This window comes from Macaca thibetana, chromosome X (genome assembly GCF_024542745.1).
Source record: "Macaca thibetana thibetana isolate TM-01 chromosome X, ASM2454274v1, whole genome shotgun sequence".
NCBI classification, from domain to species: domain Eukaryota; kingdom Metazoa; phylum Chordata; class Mammalia; order Primates; family Cercopithecidae; genus Macaca; species Macaca thibetana.
The window spans coordinates 57,172,750-57,193,084 of NC_065598.1; the positions used below are offsets into that span (position 1 = coordinate 57,172,750).

Below are 20,335 nucleotides of genomic sequence, written 5' to 3' on the forward strand. Positions count from 1 at the left end.
ATAGGTTTTGCTAATTCTGTGAAGAATGTCAATGGAAGTTTAATGGGAATAGCACTGAATCTGTAAATGGGGTAGTATGGCCATTGTAACAATATTGCATCCTTTTATCCATGAATATGAAATGCTGTTCTATTTGTTTTTGTCATCCCTGATTCCATTCAGCAGTAATTTGTAGTCCTCCTTGAAGAGGTCCTTCACTTCCCTTGTTAGCAGTATTTCTAGGTATTTTATTCTTATTGTGGCAATTGTGAATGGGACTTTATCTTCATTTGGCTCTTAGTTTGCCTGTTGTTGATGTGTAGAAATGCTAGTGATTTTTGCATATTGATTTTGAATCCTGAGACTCTGCTCAAGTTGCTTATCAGCTTAAGCTTTTGGGTTGAGACAGTGGCATTTCTAAATATAGGACTATGTCATCTGAAAACAAAGATTGTTTGACTTCCTCTCTTCCTACTTGGATACCCTTTATTTCTTTATCTTGCCTCATTTCCCTGGCCAGAAATTTTACTACTATGTTGGATAGAAATATTTAGAGAGGGCAACTTTTCTTGTGCCAGTTTTCAAGGATAATGCTTCCAGCTTTTGTCCATTCAGTATGATATTGACTGCAGGTTTGTTATATACAGATATTATTATTTTGAGTTATGTTCCTTTAATACCTAGTTTTTTAAAAGTTTTTAAACTAAAGTGTTGTTGAATTTTATCAAAGGCCTTTTCTGCATCTATTGAGATAATCACGTGGCTTTTGTCTTTAGTTCTGTTTATGTGATGAATCATATTTATTGATTTGTGGATATTGCACCAACCTTGCATCCCAGGGATGAAGCCTAGTTGTTCACAGTGAATACATTTTTTGATGCGCTGCTGAATTTGAATTGTCTGTATTTTTTGATAATTTTTGCATTGATGTTAATAAAGGATATTGCCCTGAAGTTTTCTTTTATTGTTGTATCTCTGCTAGGTTTTAGTATCAAGATAATGTTGGCCTCATACAATGAGTTAGGGAGGAGTACCTCCTTTTCAATTTTTCGAAATAGTTTCAGTAGAAATGGTACTAGCTCTTCTTTGTATGTCTGGTGGAATTCAGCTGTGAATCCATCTAGTTCTTGGCTTTATTTGGTGTGCAGGCTATTTATCACTGACAATTTCAGAACTCATTATTCATCTATCCAGGGATTTATTTTCTTCTTGGTTCAGTCTTGGGAGAGTGTATGTACCCAGGAATTTATTCATTTATTTTAGATTTTCTGGTTTATGTGCATAGAGTTGTTTGTAGTATTCTCTGATGGTTGTTTGCATTTCTGTTGTGTCGGTTGTAATATATCCCTTATTATTTCTGATTTTGTTTATTTGAATCTTCTCTCCTTTTCTGTATTATCTTAAAAATCACTGAGTTTTCTTAAAATGGCTGTTTTTGAATACTTAGAGCTCACAAATTGTCATCTCATTAGGGTCAGTCACTGGTTTCTTGCTTTGTCCATTTGGGGAGGTAATGATTCTCTGTTTGCTGTTGTTTGTTTTGAATATACATCTACACCTTTGCATTGGACAATTATTTATACCACTCTTCTGCTTGACTTGTTTTGTTTTTTTGGCATGTTTGCTAAAAGGTTCTTTGTAATTTATCTGTTGAATGTATTTTTCTTCCACTAGGTCGGTGCCTCCTTTTCTGCTCAAGATGGCACCTTAAAGGTCAGGTTTGCTTCAGCTGTAGCAAACTTTGAAGTGTTGCCTGTCTCAGGTGGGGCATCTCCCAAAAGGAATATCCAGACAGTGTAGACAGGCTGGCTAGGGCTTTGTGTGCATGAAGCATAACTTCTACAGTGTGGTAGCACTGAATAGCTACTCTGATTTGTCATCTCCTTTAGCCAAGATACATGGCAGAGTTTCCTGGTCTGGGAATGCTAGTCCTTCTCCACCATCACCCCCTGCTTTGTTTCTGGCTGTCATCAGAATTTTATCTTCCTACATGCCCTGTGATGCTTCCCATGGTTTGAATAGGAGCAGGTCTTTTTTTTAGGAAATCCAAAATGGTGGGAAAGTTGCTTATCCACTTTGATCTCACTTTTTTCAGTGTATTAACCATGAGTTTGGGGAAAATTGTATTCATGCTTGGTGCCTAGCAGATTGAAGAAAGGCTGTCATGGATGTAAAAGTCCAATTCTCTTAAGATCTGCATAGAGTATTTTCATTCTTTGTGTCCCCAGGAACTGTCTCATCTTTATTTGAGTTCTGGGATATTGTTGGTGATAATCTTGGCACTGTATATTTGGTTTTGGTTTCCTGCATGGAGTGGAGTGAAGCTAAAGAAAAAGAGTGAATTCCATATGATTCCTTTTATATAAAATTCTAGAATATGCAAACCAAGGTATTATGATAGAAGGCAGACTGATAGTTGTTTTCAGCAACACCTCAGAAACCCAGTATAGTAGACCAAATGAAAGTTTAAATTTATTCTTCTGGAATTACCAACCAGTTTATGGGCCTGAATTCTTTTTTAGAAATATCAAGACAGAAGGGGAATTTATCTCCTTAATGAAAATTCAAAACAGTGACGCATTTCACAGAAATATGTTCCTGATTTCACTTTGAAGGTCTACTCAATCCCATCAGAAAGTCCAATTTTTAATGGAACCTTGTCCCTTTCAAATGCACCACCAGAGAGTGAACATTTTCTTCTACTTGGTGCAGATATTGCTTTTTATAAAAATTTCCAGGTTCAAGTGAAATATGTCATAATTTTTATTTACTCCTACTCAAATAACCCCATGAAGTGATTGGTGCATTCATCAATGTCATCATCAAGACCAAAAAATTACCTCATAAAATAATGCCATGTGTTCTCATTTACAATTGAGCTAAACAATGGATAAACATGGACATAAAGGTAGAAATAGTAGACGCTGGAGACTTCAAAAAAGGAGAGGGTGAGAGGAGGGTGAAGATTGATAAATTATCTATTGAGTATAGTGTTTACTTTTTGGGTGATGCATACACTGGAAGCCTAAAACACATCGTTATGCATTACAGCCATGTAACAAACCTGCACATGTACTCCTGAATCTAAAAATAAAGGAAAAGAAATACCTGAATCAAAAATAAAAATTAAAAGGCATCATTACCTTCAAATTGACTATTTTGTTAAAGAACATCTTACCTTTATATATGCCTATTACAAGTTTTTATACAGGTAATTATCCTGAAAATATTTCCTAGAATTTACAGACATGCTCTACTGATATATGTACACCTCAAAATAGAGATGCCATAAAATTCAAAGTATTTTTTAAAAAAATTATAGACTTTCAAAATTAATGACAACATTACATGATACCTTCCAGCAGCCAATGCCTTAATATATCATTTTAATTAAGAATGTGGATCTTGAGCAATACTCTTGAATAGTAACAGCTCCAGCCTTCAGCTCCCAGCACGAGTGACACAGAAGACGGGAGATTTCTGCATTTTCAACTGAAGTACCGGGTTCATCTCACTGGGGAGTGCTGGACAATGGGGGCTGTTCAGCAGGTGCAGCACGACCAGCAAGAGCTGAAGCAGGGCGAGGCATTACCACACCTGGGAAGCAAACCCGAACAGACCTACAACTGAGGGTCCTGACTGTTAGAAGGAAAACTAACAAACAGAAGGGACACCCACAAAGAACCCCATCAGTACATCACCATCATCAAAGACCAAAGGCAGATAAATCCACAAAGATGGGGAAAAAGCAGGGCAGAAAAGCTGGAAATTCAAAAAATCAGAACGCTTCTCCCCCACCAAAGGAACGCAGCTCATCGCCAGCAACAGAAAAAAACTGGATGGAGGATGACTTTGACGACTTGAGAGAAGAATACTTCAGTCGATCAAACTTCTCAGAGCTAAAGGAGGAACTACGTAACCAGCGCAAAGAAACTAAAAACCTTGAAAAAAGAATGGATGAATGCATAACTAGAATAATCAATGCAGAGAAGACCTTAAAAGAACTGATAGAGATGAAAACCATAACACAAGAACTACGTGAAAAATGCACAAGCTTCAGTAACTGACTCGATCAACTGGAAGAAAGAGTATCAAGGATTGAAGATCAAATGAATGAAATGAAGCAAGAAGAGAAGTGTAGAGAAAAGAGAGTAAAAAGAAATGAACAAAGCCTCCAAGAAATATGGGATTATGTGAAAACACCAAATCTACGTCTGATTGGTGTGCCTGAAAGTGACGGGGAAAATGGAACCAAGTTGGAAAACACTCTGCATGATATCACCCAGGAGAACTTACCCAACCTAGTAAGGCAGGCCAACATTCAACTTAGGAAATACGCAAATGCCACAAAGATACTCCTCGAGAAGAGCAACTCCAAGACACATAACTGTCAGATTCACCAAAGTTGATATGAAGGAAAAAATGTTAATGGCAGCCAGAGAGAAGGTCAGGTTACCCACAAAGGGAAGCCCATCAGACTAACAGCAGATCTCTCAGCAGAAACTCTACAAGACAGAAGAGAGTGGGGGCCAATATTCAACAATTTTAAAGAAAAGAATTTTCAACCCAGAATTTCATATCCAGCCAAACTAAGTTTCATAAGGGAAGGAGAAATAAAATCCTTTAAGACAAGCAAATGCTTAGAGATTTTGTCACCACCAGGCCTGCCCTACAAGAGATCCTGAAGGAAGCACTAAACATGGAAAGGAACAACAGGTAACAGCCATTGCAAAAACATGCCAAAATGTAAAGACCATCGATGCTAGGAAGAAACTGCATCAACTAACGAGCAAAATAACCAGTTAATATCATAACGACAGGATCAAGTTCACACATAACAATATTAACCTTAAATGTAAATGGACTCAACGGTCCCATTAAAAGACATAAACCGGGAAATTGGATAAAGATGTAAGACCCATCAGTTTGCTGGATTCAGGAGACCCATCTCACATGCAGAGACACACATAGGCTGAAAATAAAGGGATGGAGGAAGATCTACCAAGCAAATGGAAAACAAAAAGAAGCAGGGATTGCAATCGTAGTATCTGATAAAACAGACTTTAACCCATCAAAGATCAAAAGAGACAAAGAAGGCCATTACATAATGGTAAAGGGATCAATTCGACAGGAAGAGCTAACTATCCTAAAGATATATGAACCCAATACAGGAGCACACAGATTCATAAAGCAAGTCCTTAAAGACTTACAAAGAGACTTAGATTCCCATACAATAATAATAGGAGGCTTTAACACCACACTGTCAGCATTAGACAGATCAACAAGACAGAAAGTTAACAAGGATATCCAGGAATTGAACTCAACTCTGCGCCAAGCAGACCTAATTGACATCTACAGAACTCTCCACCCCAAATCAACAGAATATACATTCTTCTCAGCACCACATCACACTTATTCCAAAATTGACCACATAGTTGGAAGAAAAGCACTCCTCAGCAAATGTAAAAGACCAGAAATGATAACAAACTGTCTCTCAGACCACACTGCAATCAAACTAGAACTCAGGACTAAGAAATTCACTCAAAAATGCTCAACTACATGGAAACAGAACAACCTGCTCCTGAATGACTATTGGGTATATAACGAAATGAGGGCAGAAATAAAGATGTTCTTTGAAACCAATGAGAACAAAAATACAACATACCAGAATCTCTGGGAGACGTTTAACGTAGTGTGTAGAGGGAAATTTACAGTGCTAAATGCCAACAAGAGAAAGTAGGAAAGATCTAAAATTGACACTTTAACATCACAATTAAAAGAACTAGAGAAGCAAGAGCAAACACATTCAAAAGCTAGCAGAAGGCAAGAAATAACTGAGATCAGAGCAGAACTGAAGGAGATAGAGACACAAAAAACCCTCCAAAAAAACAATGAATCCAGGAGCTGTTTTTTAAAAATATCAACAATATTGATAGACCACTAGTAAGAATAATAAAGAAGAAAAGAGAGAAAATCAAATAGACGTAATAAAAAATGATAAAGGAGATATCACCACCGACCCCACAGAAATACAAACTACCATCAGAGAATACTATAAACACCTCTATGCAAATAAACTAGAAACCCTAGAAGAAATGGATAATTTCCTGGACACTTACACTCTTCCAAGACTAAACCAGGAAGAAGTTGAATCCCTGAATAGACCAATAGCAGGCTCTGAAATTGAGGCAATAATTAATAGCCTACCAACCAAAAAAAGTCCAGGACCAGATGGATTCACATCCGAATTCTACCAGAGGTGCAAGGAGGAACTAGTACCATCCTTATGAAAGTATTCCAATCAATAGAAAAAGAGGGAATCTTCCCTAGCTCATTTTATGATGCCAACATCATCCTGATACCAAAGCCTGGCAGAGACACCCACGAAAAAGAGAATTTTAGACCAATATCCCTGATGAACATCGATGCAAAAATCCTCAATAAAATACTGGCAAACCGAATCCAGCAGCACATCAAAAAGCTTATCCACCATGATCAAGTGGGCTTCATCCCTGGGATGCAAGGCTGGTTCAACATACACAAATCAACAAATGTAAACCAGCACATAAACAGAACCAAAGACAAAAACCACATGACTTTCTCAGTAGATGTAGAAAAGGCCTTTGACAAAATTCAACAGCCCTTCATGCTAAAAACGCTCAATAAATTGGGTATTGATGGAACTTATCTCAAAATAATAAGAGCTATTTATGACAAACCCACAGCCAATATCATACTGAATGGGCAGAAACTGGAAGCATTCCCTTTGAAAACTGGCACAAGACAGGGATGCCCTCTCTCACCACTCCTATTCAACATAGTGTTGGAAGTTCTGGCTAGGACAACCAGGCAAGAGAAAGAAATAAAGAATATTCAGTTAGGAAAAGAAGTCAAATTGTCCCTGTTTGCATATGACATGATTGTGTATTTAGAAAACCCCATTGTCTCAGGCCAAATAATCCTTAAGCTGATAAGCAACTTCAGCAAAGTCTCAGGATACAAAATCAATGTGCAAAAATCACAAGCATTCTTACACACTAGTAACAGACAAACAGTGAGCCAAATCATGAATGAACTCCCATTCACAATAGCGTCAAAGAGAATAAAATACCTAGGAATTCAACTTACAATGGATATAAAGGACCTCTTCAATGAGAACTAGAAACCACCGCTCAGTGAAATGAAGGAGGACACAAACAAATGGAAGAACATACCATGGTCATGGGTAGGAAGAATGAGTATCGTGCAAATGGCCATACTGCCCAAGGCAATTTATAGATTCAATGCCATCCCCATTAAGTTACCAATGAGTTTCTTCACAGAATTGGAAAAAACTGCTTTAAAGTTCGTATGGAACCAAAAAAGACCCTGCATTGCCAAGACAATCCTAAGTCAAAAGAACAAAGCTGGAGGCCTCACGCTACCTGTCTTCAAACTATACTACAAGGCTACAGTAACCAAAACAGCATGGCACTGGCACCAAAACAGAGATATAGACCAATGGAACAGAACAGAGGCCTCAGAAATAATACCACACATCTACAGCCATCTGATCTTTGACAAACCTCAGAAAAACAAGAAATGAGGAAAGGACTCCCTATTTAATAAATGGTGCTGGGAAAAGTGACTAGCCATAAGTAGAAAGCTGAAACTGGATCCTTTCCTTACTCCTTATAAGAAAATTAATTCAACATGGATTGGAGACTTAAATGTTAGACCTAATACCAGAAAAACCCTAGAAGAAAACCTAGGTAATACCATTCAGGACGTAGGCATGGGCAAGGACTTCATGTCTAAAACACCAAAAGCAATGGCAACAAAAGACAAAATTGACAGATGGGATTTAATTAAACTAAGGAGCTTCTGCACAGCAAAAGATACTGCCATCAGAGTGAACAGGTAACCTACAGAATGGGATAAATTTTTGCAATCTACTCATCTGACAAAGGGCTAATATCCAGAACCTTCAAAGAACTCAAACAAATTTACAAGAGAAAAAAACAAATAACCCCATCAAAAAGTGGGCAAAGGATATGAATAGACATTTGTCAAAAGAAGACATTCTTACAGCCAACAGACACATGAAAAAATGCTAATCATCACTGGCCATCAGTGAAATGCAAATCAAAACCACAATGAGATACCATCTCACACCAGTTAGAATGGCGATCATTAAAATGTCAGGAAATAACAGCTGCTGGAAAGGATGTGGAGAAATAGGAACACTTTTACACTGTTGGTGGGATTGTAAACTAGTTCAACCATTGTGGAAAACAGTATGGCGACTCCTCAGGGATCTAGAACTAGAAATACCATATGACCCAGCCATCCCATTACTGGGGATATATCCAAAGGATTATAAATCATGCTGCTCTAAAGACACATGCACACATATGTTTATTGTGACACTATTCACAATAGCAAAGTCTTGGAATCAATCCAAATATCCATCAGTGACAGACTGGATTAAGAAAATGTGGCACATATACACCATGGAATACTATGCAGCCATAAAGAAGGATGAGTTTTTGTCCTTTGTAGGGACATGGATGCAGCTGGAAACCATCATTCTCAGCAAAGTACCTCAAGAACAGGAAAGCAAACACTGCATGTTCTCACTCTTAGGTCGAATTGAACAATGAGATCCCTTGGACATGGGACGGGGAACATCACACACTGGTGCCTATTGTGGAGAGAGGGGAGGTGGGAGGGATGGCACTGAGAGTCATACCTGATGTAAATGACGAGTTGATGGGTGCTGACGAGTTGATGGGGGCAGCCCACCAACATGGCACATGTATACATGTGTAGCAAACCTGCACATTGTGCACATGTACACATGTGTAGCAAACCTGCACATTGTGCACATGTACCCTGGAACTTAAAGTGTAATAAAAAAAATTTTTAAAAAGAATGTGTACTTTTCTCTTAAAGGGGATGTTATGCTTTAATAAATCATAATTTGTATGAACTATTATTCATTATAAATGACATGTAAAAGAAATCTCTTGCAACTTACAGTCCGAGTAAGAACTCCATATATTTGCAGCATTTTGTTTAAATGTTTTCCACACAAGAGGTTCTCTGCATAAAATGAAATTCTGAAACCTTAACAGGAGCTTACTTCTGTGTGGTACGACTTCAGTCTCATTTTTCATAGACTGGGAGAATTTGAATTTTTTTTGACTACAGTGCGTTACTTTCTCTCGTCAGAAACACTAAAGCTCTAACAAATCTTTATTATATTTATTGATCCATCTCTACCACAGTGAAGTCCATTTTAATCTATAACACATACATTATTTGAAAAAATTTTATATCCAATCACAGAAAATAAATTCCATGTGGAAAACACTGCATCATTACATTTCTACAATATTTTCAATTTCACCAGTCTTGGTGAGGATAATACACCATGACATAATTCAGATATGCTCTGTTGCAGTGTTACAAACACTGCTATCAGGCCTTTGGCTCTCCTGATATTAAACATACTTGACCTCCTAATACATACCTCATTTTCCAAAATGTTTTACACAGGGCTCCCAGGATGTTAAGATTTTACGCTTTTCTCTCTTACCTCAGTGATAGCTCCTTGTCAGTCTCATTTGCTGTTTCCTCCTCATCAACACAAACTTTAATGATAGTTGGATTCAGGGCTCTGTCCTTGATCCTTTTACCTTAGTGTTGTACACATGCTTAGTAACCTCATTTACTTTCATGGCTTTAAATCACAGCTAATGACTTCCACAATTATATCTAGACCCAGATTTATCACTTGAGACCAAATCTTGCATATCCTACTTAATGTCTATATCTGGATGTCAATTAGGTATCTTAGGCTCAACATTTCCTAAGCATAATACCTAATCTCATTTTCCCTCAAAATTTGATCCACCTTCCGCATTTCCCTTTACAACTGATGGAAAATCCAGGCTTTCAGATGTGCAGATCTAAAACCTTGGAAAATTTTTTACTTCTCTCTGATCTTAATCTTTCATATCTAACAAGGTTTATTTTTTTTTTAACCTTGTAATTATCACCAGTATCTAATCACCTTTCCCATCTCCACTGACAAAAGCATCCTGCTCTGAGATATTTTCTTTCTTATCCAGATTATGGGAGGCAGCCTTGAATTGGCCTACTGTTTCTACTTTTGTTCCCCAAAGTATATTCTAAAAGCAACCCATTAGTAAATTTTAAAATTAAAATTTTTAAAAATTGTTGAAGGAATAAGAAAAAATATTTCAAAAATGCTTTCTGAATGAAAAAAATGAATGAATAAGTCAAGAAATACCTGAACTTTAACTTAAGATTTTTATCTTCCATGAGCAACCATTTCATAATTCAAAAGCTGTGTTTATTATTATGCACTTATTTCTATTATAATAAAATTACTAGTGTCATGTTACATTTTCAACTCTTTAAAATTATTGAGCATATATTAACTCATTAGGCTAAATTTTATCTCTGTCAATGCTAATGCACATTTCTTGTCAATTACCTAAACCCTACAGTGTTTGTTTCCTGTTTCATGCATCAAAGATGCAAACTTGTCCCATAGACATCTCAGACTCAAGTCCAAAAATGAAAATGCCATTTTCTAGCATGTGTCTACCCATTTTTCTTATTCATTTCTTCCTCTCTCAGTGAATGACATCAGCATATATACCAAGTTTACCAAACCAGGAAGCTGAGCATTACCATTGTTTCCTTCATCTTCCTCTCTCCCACAAACATTTTTATCTACTCCTTTTTATCCCATCTGCTTATTTCCAAGTTCTATCCACCATGAAATTGCAACTCATAATCGATATCATCAGATATTTAGATCAGTGATTTCAAAGTTGACTGTGCATTGAAATTACCCAGAGTTGTTAAATTACATATTTTTTGGCTCTTACCTGCAAATTGTGATTCCGATGTTCAGGATTGAAGTCTAAGAATCTAATTTTTTTGGAAATTCTTTCAAGATTAGCATGACCTCATACCATAATTTGAAAACCACTAGTAAGTTCACAACAGCCCTAGTGCAAGCAACATAAATTAACAGAAAATGGGGGGATATAAAATAGAATTTTAAGTCTTGAGGTTGGCAAGAGTTTACTTGGTTACTGAATGAATATGGAGTTAAAAGAGAAAGCTCTGTCAAAAACAGGCCCAAGGTCTCAAAACTATGTCCCAGTTTTAAGAGAAAAGAACTAATAAAGAGAAAGGAGTCTTTCTAAGAGCAAGGTAAATTCAATTTGTGACATATTACATTTGAAATAACACTGGAGCAGCCAAAAGGATATACTAAGTAGTTGATTATGCTATACAGAAGATTGAAGTGGCTGGTAATGATTACATAGATAGATGTAGAGTTAACCAGTTAGAAGTGGAAGATGAAACTTTTGAAAAGATGAGCATGTTGAAAAAATATCAGGATCAACCTGTTAGGAGCTATTCCTAATCTCTTGTCCATTTATGTCACACCTCAAACCAGTTTCAGCCCTCAATCTCAGTTCCAGTCAAAACCGAGTGGTCACTAGTCCCTGACACACAAGAGTTATGCAACTGACAGGAACTGCAGTGATTGCATCTCCTTGACAATGACATGTTCCTCTGCTGAATACTGCTTTGTTCCCTCCTTTCATTTACTGGTCTTGATGCTAAGATTGGTGCTTGCCTTGTCTTTTGCCTATTTCTGATTCACAACTTCCCAAATCACAACAGACCTTGACTTCTATATTGTTTCACAATTGCAGTGGAGTGTTGAAGTCTCCCATTATTATTGTATGGGAGTCTAAGTCTCTTTGTAAGTCTCTAAGGACTTGCTTTATGAGTCTGGGTGCTCCTGTATTGGGTGCATATATATTTAGGATAGTTAGCTCTTCCTGTTGAATTGATCCCTTTACCATTATGTAATGGCCTTCTTTGTCTCTTTTGATCTTTGATGGTTTAAAGTCTGTTTTATCAGAGACTAGTATTGCAACCCCTGCTTTCTTTTGTTCTCCATTTGCTTGGTAAATCTTCCTCCATCCCTTTATTTTGAGCCTATGTATGTCTCTGTGTGTGAGATGGGTCTCCTGAATACAGCAGACTGATGGGTCTAGACTCTTTATCCAGTTTGCCAGTCTGTGTCTTTTAATTGGAGCATTTAGTCCATTTACACTTAAGGTTAAGATTGTTATGTGTGAACTTGATCCTGCCATTATGATATTAACTGGTTATTTTGCTCGTTAGTTGATGCAGTTTCTTCCTAGCCTCGATGGTCTTTACATTTTGGCATGTTTTTGCAATGGCTGGTACTGGTTGTTCCTTTCCATGTTGAGTGCTTCCTTCAGGGTCTCTTGTAAGGCAGGCCTAGTGGTGACAAAATCTCTAAGCATTTGCTTATCTGTAAAGGATTTTATTTCTCCTTCACTTATGAAACATAGTTTGGCTGGATATGAAATTCTGGGTTTAAAATTCTTTTCTTTAAGAATGTTGAATATTGGCCCCCACTCTCTTCTGGCTTGGAGAGTTTCTGCTGAGAGATCTGCTGTTAGTCTGATGGGCTTCCCTTTGTGGGTAACCCGACCTTTCTCTCCGGCTGCCCTTAAGATTTTTTCCTTCATTTCAACTTTGGTGAATCTGGAATTATGTGTCTTGGAGTTGCTCTTCTCGAGGAGTATCTTTGTGGCATTCTCTGTATTTCCTGGATTTGAATGTTGGCCTGCCCTACTAGGTTGGGGAAGTTCTCATTTGCTTGATTACCTGACTCTGTATCACATTATCCCAAACAGTGCAATCAGCAGGGTTGTTTAGCTATCATTTTAATGTGAATCATTTCATTATTTAATATGAACCTTTTTCCTGTTACAAGAAGGACAGATTTTTATTGAACCTTTGTAATAATTATATTGCCACAAAAAGAACACTCAATAAGAGTTCCTGAGTTCTTGAAGGATCAGGTAGAAAGAAAAAAAGAAATGTTTTATTTCTGTTTATGAAAACAAAAGTTACTAAACTGTTATGAGTTATAGATGGCAAAACAGAAAAGAGAAAATAGTTCCTTATATTCAGAACATTGAGCATTAAAACATCAGCAATATTCCAAACACAATGTATATCGTTTTATCAGTTTATTTAGTCTCATGTAATTAATTATTGTTCTGCTTGATCTCAGGTTGGCAGTTCAATGAAATCATCAGCTTGCCCACTAAAGTTCTAGCAATTGTGACTCAGTTCAGTAGTATGCTGTCTAAGCAATACCATCAGAAGCATATACCCCAGAATACTTCAATCTCTTTGTGGCTGTAACTGTTTGCAAGGGCTTTTAGGGAAGCGTCAGATTGAAACAGCAATTAGCTCTGGGTGATGAAAGGCTTAAAATGGCCGTAGTTAAAGATCTGATGGAAATTTGTTGGATAAAAAATTGGTTGTTTTTATGGCATACATTTAAAAATAATGAATTATGACTAATAAATTTATAGCATTATGATATTGTCTAATATTAGGCAAGAAACAATAGAAATATTATGAGCAGCAGGACATTGGCAAATTTCTAAGAACATACAATTTCTTATTTTTAAAATTTTATTTATTTTTTATTTATTTATTTTTTAATTTATTTATTATTATTATACTTTAAGTTGTAGGGTACATGTGCATAACGTGCAGGTTTGTTACATATGTATACTTGTGCCATGTTGCTGTGCTGCACCCATCAACTTGTCATTTACATCAGGTATAACTCCCAATGCAATCCCTCCCCTCTCCCCCCTCCCCATGACAGGCCCCTGTGTGTGATGTTCCCCTTCCTGAGTCCAAGTGATCTCATTGTTCAGTTCCCACCTATGAGTGAGAACATGCGGTGTTTGGTTTTCTGTTCTTCTGATAGTTTGCTAAGAATGATGGTTTCCAGCTGCATCCATGTCCCTACAAAGGACACAAACTCATCCTTTTTGATGGCTGCATAGTAATCCATGGTGTATATATGCCACATTTTCTTAATCCAATCTGTCACTGATGGACATTTGGGTTGATTCCAAGTCTTTGCTATTGTGAATAGTGCTGCAATAAACATACGAGTGCATGTGTCTTTATAGCAGCATAATTTATAATCCTTTGGGTATATACCCAGTAATGGGATGGCTGGGTCATATGGTACATCTAGTTCTAGATCCTTGAGGAATCGCCATACTGTTTTCCATAATGGTTGAACTAGTTTACAATCCCACCAACAGTGTAAAAGTGTTCCTACTTCTCCACATCCTCTACAGCACCTGTTGTTTCCTGACTTTTGAATGATTGCCATTCTAACTGGTGTGAGATGGTATCTCATTGTGGTTTTGATTTGCATTTCTCTGATGGCCAGTGATGATGAGCATTTTTTCATGTGTCTGTTGGCTGTCTGAATGTCTTCTTTTGAGAAATGTCTGTTCATATCCTTTGCCCACTTTTTGATGGGGTTGTTTGTTTTTTTCTTGTAAATTTGTTTGAGTTCTTTGTAGGTTCTGGATATTAGCCCTTTGTCATACGAGTAGATTGCAAAAATTTTCTCCCATTCTATAGGTTGCCTGTTCACTCTGATGGTAGTTTCTTTTGCTGTGCAGAAGCTCTTTAGTTTAATGAGATCCCATTTGTCAATTTTGGCTTTTGCTGCCGTTGCTTTTGGTGTTTTAGACATGAAGTCTTTGCCCATGCCTATGTCCTGAATGGTATTACCTAGGTTTTACTCTAGGATTTTTATGGTATTAGGTCTAACATTTAAGTCTCTAATCCATCTTGAATTAATTTTCGTATAAGGAGTAAGGAAAGGATCCAGTTTCAGCTTTCTACTTATGGCTAGCCAATTTTCTCAGCACCATTTATTAAATAGGGAATCCTTTCCCCATCTCTTGTTTCTCTCAGGTTTGTCAAAGATCAGATGGCTGTAGATGTGTGGTATTATTTCTGAGGACTCTGTTCTGTTCCATTGGTCTATATCTCTGTTTTGGTACCAGTACCATGCTGTTTTGGTTACTCTAGCCTTGTAGTATAGTTTGAAGTCAGGCAGCATGATGCCTCCAGCTTTGTTCTTTTGACTTAGGATTGTCTTGGAGATGCGGGCTCTTTTTTGGTTCCATATGAACTTTAAAGCACTTTTTTCCAATTCTGTGAAGAAACTCATTGGTAGCTTGATGGGGATGGCATTGAATCTATAAATTACCTTGGGCAGTATGGCCATTTTCACAATATTGATTGTTCCTATCCATGAGCATGGTATGTTCTTCCATTTGTTTGTGTCCTCTTTTATTTCACTGAGCAGTGGTTTGTAGTTCTCCTTGAAGAGGTCCTTTACATCCCTTGTAAGTTGGATTCCTAGGTATTTGATTCTCTTTGAAGAAATTGTGAATGGAATTTCATTCCTGATTTGGCTCTCTGTTTGTCTGTTACTGGTGTATAAGAATGCTTGTGATTTTTGCACATTAATTTTGTATCCTGAGACTTTGCTGAAGTTGCTTATCAGCTTAAGGAGATTTTGGGCTGAGACAATGGGGTTTTCTAAACAGGGACAGTTTGACTTCTTCTTTTCCTAACTGAATACCCTTGATTTCTTTCCCTTGCCTAATTGCCCTAGCCAGAACTTCCAACACTATGTTGAATAGGAGTGGTGAGAGAGGGCATCCCTGTCTTGTGCCAGTTTTCAAAGGGAATTTTTCCAGTTTTTTCCCATTCAGTATGATATTGGTTGTGGGTTTGTCATAAATAGCTGTTATTATTTTGAGGAACGTTCCATCAATACTGAATTTATTGAGCGTTTTTAGCATGAAGGGCTGTTGAATTTTGTCAAAAGCCTTTTCTGCATCTATTGAGATAATCATGTGGTTCTTGTCTTTGGTTCTGTTTATATGCTGGATTATGTTTATTGATTTGCGAATGTTGAACCAGCCTTGCATCCCAGGGATGAAGCCCACTTGATCATGGTGGATTAGCTTTTTGATGTGTTGCTGAATCCGGTTTGCCAGTATTTTATTGAGGATTTTTGCATCGATGTTTATCAGGGATATTGGTCTAAAATTCTCTTTTTTTGTTGTATCTCTGCCAGGCTTTGGTATCAGGATGATGTTGGCCTCATAAAATGAGTTAGGGAGGATTCCCTCTTTTTCTATTGATTGGAATAGTTTCAGAAGGAATGGTACCAACTCCTCCTTGTACCTCTGGTAGAATTCAGCTGTGAATCCATCTAGTCCTGGACTTTTTTTGGTTGGTAGGCTATTAATTATTGCCTCAATTTCAGAGCCTGCTATTGGTCTATTCAGGGATTCAAATTCTTCCTGGTTTAGTCTTGGAAGAGTGTAAGTGTCCAGGAAATTATCCATTTCTTCTAGATTTTCCAGTTTATTTGCGTAGAGGTGTTTATAGTATTCTCTGATGGTAGTTTGTATTTCTGTGGGGTCGGTGGTGATATCCCCTTTATCATTTTTAATTGCATCGATTTGATTCTTCTCTCTTTTCTTCTTTATTAGTCTTGCTAGTGGTCTGTCATTTTTGTTGATCTTTTCAAAAAACCAACTCCTGGATTCATTGATTTTTTGGAGAGTTTTTTGTGTCTCTATCTCCTTCAGTTCTGCTCTGATCTTAGTTATTTCTAGTCTTCTGCTAGCTTTCGAATGTGTTTGCTCTTGCTTCTCTAGTTCTTTTAATTGTGATGTTAGAGTGTCAATTTTAGATCTTTCCTGTTTTCTCTTGTGGGCATTTAGTGCTATAAATTTTCCTCTACACACTGCTTTAAATGTGTCCCAGAGATTCTGGTATGTTGTATCTTTGTTCTCATTGGTTTCAAAGAACATCTTTATTTCTGCCTTCATTTCGTTATGTACCCAGTAGTCATTCAGGAGCAGGTTGTTCAGTTTCCATGTAGTTGAGCGGTTTTGATTGAGTTTCTTAGTCCTGAGTTCTAGTTTGATTGCACTGTGGTCTGAGAGACAGTTTGTTATAATTTCTGTTCTTGTACATTTGCTGAGGAGTGCTTTACTTCCAATTACGTGGTCGGTTTTGGAGTAAGCACGATGTGGTGTTGAGAAGAATGTATATTCTGTTGATTTGGGGTGGAGAGTTCTATAGATGTCTATTAGGTCTGCTTGCTGCAGAGATGAGTTCAATTCCTGGATATCCTTGTTAACTTTCTGTCTCGTTGATCTGTCTAATGTTGACAGTGGAGTGTTGAAGTCTCCCATTATTATTGTATGGGAGTCTAAGTCTCTTTGTAAGTCTCTAAGGACTTGCTTTATGAGTCTGGGTGCTCCTGTATTGGGTGCATATATATTTAGGATAGTTAGCTCTTCCTGTTGAATTGATCCCTTTACCATTATGTAATGGCCTTCTTTGTCTCTTTTGATCTTTGATGGTTTAAAGTCTGTTTTATCAGAGACTAGTGTTGCAACCCCCGCTGTTCTTTGTTCTCCATTTGCTTGGTAAATCTTCCTCCATCCCTTTATTTTGAGCCTATGTATGTCTCTGTGTGTGAGATGGGTCTCCTGAATACAGCAGACTGATGGGTCTTGACTCTTTATCCAGTTTGCCAGTCTGTGTCTTTTAATTGGAGCATTTAGTCCATTTACACTTAAGGTTAAGATTGTTATGTGTGAACTTGATCCTGCCATTATGATATTAACTGGTTATTTTGCTCGTTAGTTGATGCAGTTTCTTCCTAGCCTCGATGGTCTTTACATTTTGGCATATTTTTGCAATGGCTGGTACCGGTTGTTCCTTTCCATGTTTAGTGCTTCCTTCGGGGTCTCTTGTAAGGCAGGCCTGGTGGTGACAAAATCTCTAAGCATTTGCTTATCTGTAAAGGATTTTATTTCTCCTTCACTTATGAAACTTAGTTTGGCTGGATATGAAATTCTGGGTTTAAAATTCTTTTCTTTAAGAATGTTGAATATTGGCCCCCACTCTCTTCTGGCTTGGAGAGTTTCTGCCGAGAGATCTGCTGTTAGTCTGATGGGCTTCCTTTTGTCTGTAACCCGACCTTTCTCTCTGGCTGCCCTTAAGATTTTTTCCTTCATTTCAACTTTGGTGAATCTGGCAATTATGTGTCCTGGAGTTGCTCTTCTCGTGGAGTATCTTTGTGGCGTTCTCTGTATTTCCTGGATTTGAATGTTGGCCTGCCCTACTAGGTTGGGGAAGTTCTCCTGGATGATATCCTGAAGAGTGTTTTCCAACTTGGTTCCATTTTCTCCCTCACTTTCAGGCACCCCAATCAGACGTAGATTTGGTCTTTTTACATAATCCCATACTTCTTGCAGGCTTTGTTCATTTCTTTTTCTTCTTTTTTCTTTTGGTTTCTCTTCTCGCTTCATTTCATTCATTTGATCCTCAATCGCAGATACTCTTTCTTCCAGTTGATCGAGTCGGTTACTGAAACTTGTGCACTTGTCACGTATTTCTCGTGTCATGGTTTTCATCTCTTTCATTTCGTTTATGACCTTCTCTGCATTAATTACTCTAGCCATCAATTCTTCCACTTTTTTTTCAAGATTTTTAGTTTCTTTGTGCTGGGTACGTAATTCCTCCTTTAGCTCTGAGAAATTTGATGGACTGAAGCCTTCTTCTCTCATCTCATCAAAGTCATTCTCCGTCCAGCTTTCATCCGTTGCTGGCGATGAGCTGCGCTCCTTTGCCGGGGGAGATGCGCTCTTATTTTTTGAATTTCCAGCTTTTCTGCCCTGCTTTTTCCCCATCTTTGTGGTTTTATCTGCCTCTGGTCTTTGATGATGGTGATGTACTGAAGGGGTTTTGGTGTAGGTGTCCTTCCTGTTTGATAGTTTTCCTTCTAACAGTCAGGACCCTCAGCTGTAGGTTTGTTGGAGATTGCTTGAGGTCCACTCCAGACCCTGTTTGCCTGGGTATCAGCAGCAGAGGCTGCAGAAGATAGAATATTTCTGAACAGCGAGTGTACCTGTCTGATTCTTGCTTTGGAAGCTTCCTCTCAGGGGTGTACTCCACCCTGTGAGGTGTGGGGTGTCAGACTGCCCCTAGTGGGTGATGTCTCCCAGTTAGGCTACCCAGGGGTCAGGGACCCACTTGAGCTGGGAGTCTGTCCCTTCTCAGATCTCAACCTCCGTGTTGGGAGATCCACTGCTCTCTTCAAAGCTGTCAGAGTCCTTTGCGTCTGCAGAGGTTTCAGCTCTGTTTGTTATTGCCCTGTCCCCAGAGGTGGAGTCTACAGTGACAGGCAGGTTTCCTTGAGCTGCTGTGAGCTCCACCCAGTTCGAGCTTCCCAGCAGCTTTGTTTACCTACTTAAGCCTCAGCAATGGCGGGCGCCCCTCCCCCAGCCTCGCTGCTGCCTTGCCGGTAGATCACAGACTGCTGTGCTAGCAATGAGGGAGGCTCAGTGGGTGTGGGACCCTCCCGGCCAGGTGTGGGATACGATCTCCTGGTGTGCCTGTTTGCTTAAAGCGCAGTATTGGGGTGGGAGTTACCCGATTTTCCAGGTGTTGTGTGTCTCAGTTCCCCTGGCTAGGAAAAGGGATTCCCTTCCCCCTTGTGCTTCCCAGGTGAGGCAATGCCTCGCCCTGCTTCAGCTCTTGCTGGTCGGGCTGCAGCAGCTGACCAGCACTGATCGTCCGGCACTACCCAATGAGATGAACCCAGTACCTCAGTTGAAAATGCAGAAATCACCGGTCTTCTGTGTCGCTCGCGCTGGGAGTTGGAGACTGGAGCTGTTCCTATTCGGCCATCTTGCTCCGCCCCCCCTGCAATTTTCTTCCAGAATAGTTATTATGAACATTGCATAAATAACAGATGTTGGCAAGCATGCAGAGAACAAGGAATGCATATTTAATGTTGATGCAAATGCAAATTAGTACAGCCTTTATGTAAAACAGCATAGAGATTTCTCAAAGGTCTAAAAATAGAATTATCATTTGAGTCAACAATTCCACTACTGAATATCCACACCCTTAAAATAAACAAAAAACAAACAAAAAAAAACAATTATATAAACAGACACCTGCACTCATATGTTTATTGCGGCACATTAACAATAGCAAGGATACTGAATCAACCTAAGTGTGTCAATGAATGAATGGATAAAGAAAATATTACATATACAAATAATGAAATACTATTCAGCCATAAAAATTTAAATCATTTCTTTTGCAACAACATGGATTGACGTGGAGGCCATTATCTTAAGTGAAACAATTCAGACATAGAAAGTCAAATTCCACTTTTTCGCTTATAAATGACAGCAAAATAATGTGTATACATGGAAACAAAGTGTGAATCATAGATATTGTAAGAGCGGAAGAGTGAGAGAGAGAGATAATAGATAACTTAATGGATACAATGTACATTATTCAAGTGATTGTTACACTAAAATACTTCGCCTCTATACAATAT

At 38.2% G+C, this 20,335-nt stretch overlaps 1 protein-coding gene across 2 annotated transcripts in view; it reads right to left on the minus strand.

Annotated features, from left to right (window-relative positions):
- The window catches only part of LOC126946496 (zinc finger X-linked protein ZXDB-like), a 540,578-nt gene that overhangs the window by 422,521 nt on the left and 97,722 nt on the right, over nucleotides 1-20,335 (minus strand). Inside the window, exon 3 of one of the 2 annotated variants that reach the window (XR_007722678.1) lies at nucleotides 12,140-12,541. The exons of the other annotated variant lie outside the window; for it this stretch is intronic. The gene's annotated coding sequence lies outside the window, so the exon portion shown is untranslated. Of the gene's footprint in view, nucleotides 1-12,139; nucleotides 12,542-20,335 lie in introns of those variants that run through there. 2 annotated transcript variants of the gene reach the window in all.